Source organism: Babylonia areolata, chromosome 1 (genome assembly GCF_041734735.1).
Source record: "Babylonia areolata isolate BAREFJ2019XMU chromosome 1, ASM4173473v1, whole genome shotgun sequence".
NCBI lineage: Eukaryota > Metazoa > Mollusca > Gastropoda > Neogastropoda > Buccinidae > Babylonia > Babylonia areolata.
Window position 1 is genome coordinate 71376718 of NC_134876.1, and position 7500 is coordinate 71384217.

The 7500-nt window shown below is 44.9% G+C and overlaps 1 protein-coding gene across 1 annotated transcript in view; it reads right to left on the reverse strand.

Annotated features, from left to right (window-relative positions):
- Window positions 1–4352, reverse strand: part of LOC143286815 (uncharacterized) — a 192357-nt gene extending 188005 nt beyond the window's left edge. The window contains exon 1 of the mRNA XM_076594631.1: window positions 4210–4352. The gene's annotated coding sequence lies outside the window, so the exon portion shown is untranslated. The remainder of the gene's footprint in view (window positions 1–4209) is intronic.
- Between the last annotated feature and the right edge of the window lie 3148 nt (window positions 4353–7500).

A 7500-nucleotide genomic window follows, 5' to 3' on the forward strand; every position in this document is an offset into this window, starting at 1 on the left:
AATGGCACTCTCAACTTTAATCATATTCTAGCCCACATATTCGGGACAGCAGTTGCCTCCTCTGTTATGCTGATGGCCACTGAGAATCATACACAGATACATGTATATTCCGTACTCCTCCAGTTTCACCACCAACTCTCACATTTAAGTTTGTTATTCAGCTCGATTGATCGACTTTGCGTGCTTGCGTGCGTGCGTGTGTGTGTGTGTGTGTGTGTGTGTGTGTGTGTGTGTGTGTGTGTGTGTGTGTGTGTGTGTGTGTGTGTGTGTTTTCGTTGCATTGTTCTAACGTCTCTCCACAATTGTCACTTTTGACGAAAACATCTTCCCTTCCCAGCAAACCCCACCCCTGCCTCATCTGATTGTTCCTTTCCACCACCACCACCACCACACCTCCTCCCTTAGTATGCAATAAGTTGTTTTTTTTGTTTTTAATAGAGAAAAAAAAATGTAATATTTTTTGATAGAAAAAAAGGAAAAAATCCCAACAAAGTAACTAGTGGACCGATATACTTATAACAGGCAGCCACGGGTGCTCAAAATTCAGATTTGAGCCGTTTCAAACATGAGTGGATTAAGCCTATCATATAAAACTGATCCCAGTGGGAACAGATGGAACTGCAGAATTTGTAAAGGGATGGATGAGGATGGGAGAGAGGTAAGGGGGTGGAGAGAAAGGTGTGTCTGTGTGTGAGTGTGTGTGTGTGTCTGCAAGGGAGGGACATCTATATGTGTGTGTGTAGCGCGCGTGTATATATATATATATGTGTGTGTGTGTGTGTGTGTGTTCTATGAAATGCATTTTGTTTTAATCTAAGCCTCATTTACTTCATAGCTTTTATAATCTGATTCATCTCTTAAGTGTGCTTTTTCATTCATATGAACACACTGGATGTTTTCCATTGTCAGATAGCGGTTGATGTGTTTTTTAAGGCATGTTTACAGTCTACTAGATGATGTAAGGCGCTTTGAGCAGCATTGGTGCTGGATATCGCGCCACACTGAGAAAAACTATGTATTATTATTATTATTAAGTAGGGAAAGGGGGCGGATGGGGATGGAAGGTGTGGGATTGGTCAACGTTTTTTTTTTCTATTTAAGGTAGACAGAGAAGGACATTTCCGTTTGTGTGAGAGGCAAAGAAAGAAGGACAGACAGACAAAATATATCAAAGACACAGAGAGAGAGAGACAGAGAGAGAGTTCCTAAAAGTATGTGTGTCTGAGAGAGAAACAGACGGAGCGACAAATACTTTAGCTTTCTCTGCAGTTTCATGTGTCAAAAATTAGAATGAAACAAAAACCCGACAGATAGACAAACTGATCCTCTACACATAGCAACGCCAACTCCAGGAACAACAGACCAACGCAACGTATTTTTGTGCGAAGTCACTGCGCTGTTCCAGAAAGGCACCCTTGAGCTTCAGATGACCCCAGATGACCTGCAAAGGATACCTTCAGTACCTTCAAAAAGAAGCCCATTACGTACTCAAAATGTCCACAAGCGTCGTCAAAAGCTAAAGCCTGAACCGGACTATAAATGGCGGGCGATTTGAATCAAGCCAGTTTCTCACCAGAGTCTGACACTGTGACGTCGGTGAAGGTTTATTCAAAATAAAAGCCTAATAAAGCTACGGTTTGGCTTCATTTATGGCAGACAGCGAGATTTGCCTAGCAGCTTCCAATCTAGACCTGAATTGACTTTGGAAAGTACAAAATGTGTCAGCTACACGTAATACAAAATTTGAATGCAGAGAAAAGGGGCGCAACCGAAACCTTGCTCTCGGGAGTTCACGTTCCTGCCTCTTGTGCAATAGTATTCGTGCGCACTGGTCTGTTACGCGTACTATTCATTTTTTGTCGTCATTGGTGGTGATTGTGGTAGTGTTTTTGTTGTTGCTGCTTCTTCTACTATTCTTCCATTTAAAAAAACAAATGTTACGGATACGAAGATGGGATATATGTGCAAACTGAAGCACTCAGTTGTCGCTAAGATTGTCCATATATACAACTTTACGAGTGGGGGAATGAGGGGGCGGGAAGTGTGACAGGTGTCAGTGTCAGTTTTAAGGGCTGTGATGGTAAAAAATGGTCGTCAATCTTCAGCTAGTTACCTACCTACCTTTCTATCTATCTGTCTGTCTGTCTGTCTGTCTACATTAGCTTTCTTCTAGCGGTACGTATTCAAGCTTATGTTTAGCGTTTCGTTCCTGTAAAATTCGGTATATTTGGATCTCCTGGTTAACACCCCCCCCCCCTCCCCCGCTCATTCAAAGCTTGTTAGTAAGGCATACTAATTATCTAATTGATACTATTATCAAGTCAGATTTTACCATTTAACTAATAGCATTATTTTGTGAATGGACATGTTAAACGGTCATACACGTAGAATGTTACTTGTCTGTCTGGGTGTGTATGTGTGCGTGCCTGAAATCTGGGCTGAATGATACAGGAAACGAATGATGAGCGCCCAATGGCGGCCGTCAGTCGGCTCTACCCAGGTAGGCAGCCTGTTGTGCAAATGATCACGTGTTTGTAAAGTGCTTAGAGTTTGGTCTTTGACCGAGGATAGGCGCTACGAAAGTATCCATATCATCATCGTCCGTTATCATTAAAGTGAACTCAACGCACACACACGCCACTGCCACTACATCATTACGTAGGCATATGTCCCGAGACACCACTAGGACACACATTACGTAGCATCTGACTGTCCCGAGACACCACTAGGACACACATTACGTAGCATCTGACTGTCCCGAGACACCACTAGGACAGACACACATTACGTAGCATCTGACTGTCCCGAGACACCACAAGGACACACATTACGTAGCATCTGACTGTCCCGAGACACCACTAGGACACACATTACGTAGCATCTGACTGTCCCGAGACACCACTAGGACACACATTACGTAGCATCTGACTGTCCCGAGACACCACTAGGACACACATTACGTAGCATCTGACTGTCCCGAGACACCACAAGGACACACATTACATAGCATCTGACTGTCCCGAGACACCACAAGGACACACATTACGTAGCATCTGACTGTCCCGAGACACCACAAGGACACACATTACGTAGCATCTGACTGTCCCGAGACACCACTAGGACACACATTACATAGCATCTGACTGTCCCGAGACACCACTAGGACACACATTACATAGCATCTGACTGTCCCGAGACACCACAAGGACACACATTACGTAGCATCTGACTGTCCCGAGACACCACTAGGACACACATTACGTAGCATCTGACTGTCCCGAGACACCACTAGGACACACATTACGTAGCATCTGACTGTCCCGAGACACCACTAGGACACACATTACGTAGCATCTGACTGTCCCGAGACACCACAAGGACACACATTACATAGCATCTGACTGTTCCGAGACACCACAAGGACACACATTACGTAGCATCTGACTGTCCCGAGACACCACAAGGACACACATTACGTAGCATCTGACTGTCCCGAGACACCACTAGGACACACATTACATAGCATCTGACTGTCCCGAGACACCACTAGGACACACATTACATAGCATCTGACTGTCCCGAGACACCACAAGGACACACATTACGTAGCATCTGACTGTCCCGAGACACCACTAGGACACACATTACGTAGCATCTGACTGTCCCGAGACACCACTAGGACACACAAGAGCAACAACAAATCCACAGAGAGAGAGAGAGAGAGAGAGAGGGAGAGAGAGAGAAAGAACAAACGCACACACACACACACGGCAAACACACACACACCACATAGGCTACACACACACACACACACACACACACACACACACACACACTCACACATATACACGCACACTACACGCGCGCGTGCGCGCGCGCGCACACACACACACACACACACACACACACACACACACACACACACACAAACACACGCACACTAAAACACACGCACACTAAAACACTCACACACATAAACCACGAACACACACAGGCTACACACACACACACACACACACACACACACACACACACACAACACAGGCTACACACACACACACACACACACACATACGCACGCACCCCCCACCCCCACCCCCCACACACACACACCCCCCCCCCCCCCCCCCCCCACACACACACACACACACACACGCACGCGCGCACACACACACACACACACACACACACACACACAACATCACTCACCGACAAAGAAATAGGAAGAATGAAAACTGTCCTGGAGGACACTGACTCGAAGACTCCGAACTGATCTGACAACGAAACCAAACGAAATCAGTCTGGAAGAAAAGCCGCCAAACAGTTCAAGCGTCAGTCAACCACACTGCCACACTGGCAAAAATCGAAATGATACACAGGCAGGCAACTAGGCAGCAGCCAGTATGAAAACTCTGGTGCCGCAAAGCACTAAAAAAAACCTTGTCCCCAATACTGATCACAGGTAACTTATAAAGTCACAGCTTCTGTCGCGAGGAGTGTCATGTGGTGCTGCCAGCAGTCTCGCTTGATCTGCCCACTGCACAGCCATAGCTGACTCCCGTGCGGCGCGACACAGCGCATCTAAAACACACACAGAAACAGCGCAGCTGAACGCGCACACGTTCGCATTTGCATCCCCTGTAAGCAGTAGTGTGTGATCGAAGCGCACTGTACTGCCGCGGTACCACTCGACCGTCCACTTGTGGACAACACTGACCTTGAAGGTCGGGGGTATCCGAGGTTAAAAGGTCAATGTCAAAGGTCGCTGAGGTCACCAGTTTACAACCAATATCTCTTGGCTGCCATGCCAAAAGAAGGAGAGGAGAAATAAAACAGGGAATGTCCATTGGTGGCGGGGTCAGGGTGAAAAACAACGACAGTTCAGTGAGCGAATAAAATAGTTTGAAACGCTCCAAAAGAGCGAAGAAAATTAGTTTACGGGTAGCAGTGGTAGTGGGGGGTGGGGGTGGGTTTGTGAAAAGGAAGGGGGAGAAAGTGAGAAATTGTGAAAAACTTGAGTTGTACAACAGGTTGGTTTGCACTGTTTTCATGTCCGCTGATCCCACCAAACCTTGTGGGGGGAGGGGGACAAGGGAGGGTGGGGGGCGGAGAGGTGCGTGCGTGCGTGTCCCCGTGTGTGTGTGTGTGTGTGTGCATGCCTCCGTGTGTGTGTGTGTGTCAGTGTGTACGTGTGTGTGCTAGGTAGACCCACCGACTGAGTTGCGAAACACCACTGACGTTCCGCTTCACAGTTCTTTTTCTTTCCTTTCCTTTTTGTCCGCTAGTAGCTACTCCGGGCACTGTGACAAGTTCTGGGCCTTAATGTTGGGACGGTAGTGTGTGTGTGTGTGTGTGTGTGTGTGTGTGTGATGGGGGGGGGGGGAGAGGTGGCTATGTTCTTAGAAAAAAAAAGTATACTGAATAAACTTACTTATTGTCTGTTACCCACATCCCCTCCAGTCTGGCGTGTAGATCAGTAAACCGGCACTAATACTATGACGTCAGTGTGTGTGTCACTGACATTGCTATGGTGGACGGGGTGAACACTGACCGACTTGTTTTCAAGGGCACAGATTATTATTTTTGTTAACCGATTGAGCACGAATGTTCATTCGGTGCCCATATACAATAAAGAAAATGTAGTTTTTATGTGGAAAAATGCCAGTTCGGTTTTACTCATCCGTTTTTTAAGCAGTGTTATTCTGCAAGTACAGGCTGAGCTGAATTGGTTGGGGTTTTTCGTTGTTTTTCCCAGTGAGAACGCCGCCTAAACAATGGTGTGGATTTCAGTAATTCTAAGGCAGCCACACCACAACAAAGAAACGGCATGGAAAAGCAGACAGAGGAAAGGTCTTTGCATGGATCCCGACACAGTGGAAGGACTTAGCCTAAGGCGGGCTGAGAGAGAATACTGACAACCAAACCACTTGTGCCTTTGTGCACGGAACAAAGGGAGGGAGGGAGGCGGGGGGTAGGGGGGGGGGGGTACCCCATTTTCCGGCCGAAGTTTCTGTTTAGTGACTGAAAATATCCAATCTTCAGTTATTATTGACCAGTGAAAACCGCAACATGTCTTACTAACCCAGCCCGAAAAATTAAACACACACACACACACACACACACACACACACACACATATATGGAGTCAGCTTATGTTAGTGTGTTTCTTTTCTTGTCACACACACACACACACACACACACACACACACACACACACACACACACACATACATACACACACACACACACACACACACACACACACATTATATATATATATATATATATATACAAAAAGATTAATGCTTATATAAGTGCCCTGACCCCCTGACCGTAACATTAACCCATCCCACAGGGTTGAATTAGCAGTACCACGTTCCTGGGGTGTCACTGCCACTCGTCACGGGCTGTTGATCATTGGTTGTCCTCAGTTAGTACCATACTGCCGTGCCGCCACTCAGTGAGGGTGCTGGTTACAAGCTGGCCACGGCACGGCAAATGTATGTTATTAAATAGGAAATAATGTTTTACTATGATAGGCGAAAAGGAAGAATCTTTTATAGCTAGAAGGACAAGGATGGTTTGTGGGTGAACGGACAAGACTCTCTTATTAGTTTAAAACGTCAGTGATATTTTTTTCTACCTTTTTTTTTTTTTTTTTTTTTTTTTTTTTTGACTCACTTGTGTAAACAAAGTGAGTCTATGTTTTAACCCGGTGTTCGGTTGTCTGTGTGTGTGTGTGTGTGTGTGTGTGTGTGTGTCCGTGGTAAACTTTAACATTGACATTTTCTCTGCAAATACTTTGTCAGTTGACCCCAAATTAGGCATAAAAATAGGAAAAATTCAGTTCTTTCCAGTCATCTTGTTTAAAACAATATTGCACCTCTGGGATGGGCACCAAAAATTTTTTTTTAAAAGAAGCCAAATTATATGCAAACTGCATTTACTGTTATATTTATATTTTTTTGTATTCTCTAAACTTGGCACTTTGATCTGATATTCTGACACAACAACAAGAGCAGTCATTATTATCATTTTTTGTTCAAACAGGAACTTCTTTTGCTAAGCATGGAAGTTTTATTTATTTTGCAAACGTTTTGGTGCAGATAGTAAAAAAGGGAAATTAATCTGTAATGGATGCTAGGGGACTTAATTTCCTTTAAACTGATCTTTCTCATCTTAAACATTACATTTTGAAATTATACTCAATACATAAAAAGCTTGTGTGTTTTACTCTCGGTGTACAGGACTTTCACTATGTTCATTCGCCCAAGTGGTTTTTTTCGGAAAATACTAAAATCAATATGATGAGTGGACTTTATAGATCTATTGGCTGAGCCCTGAAGGTCATGGGCAAAAATCAATTGCGTACACATATTTATACACATTCAAAGCGCGTGCTCATATTCTTCGCGAATGCGAATGATGCCATTTTATTTCAAGTTGTTGACCTGCCCATTCAATCCTATATTCAATCGACAATACACGACAAGATGTGAT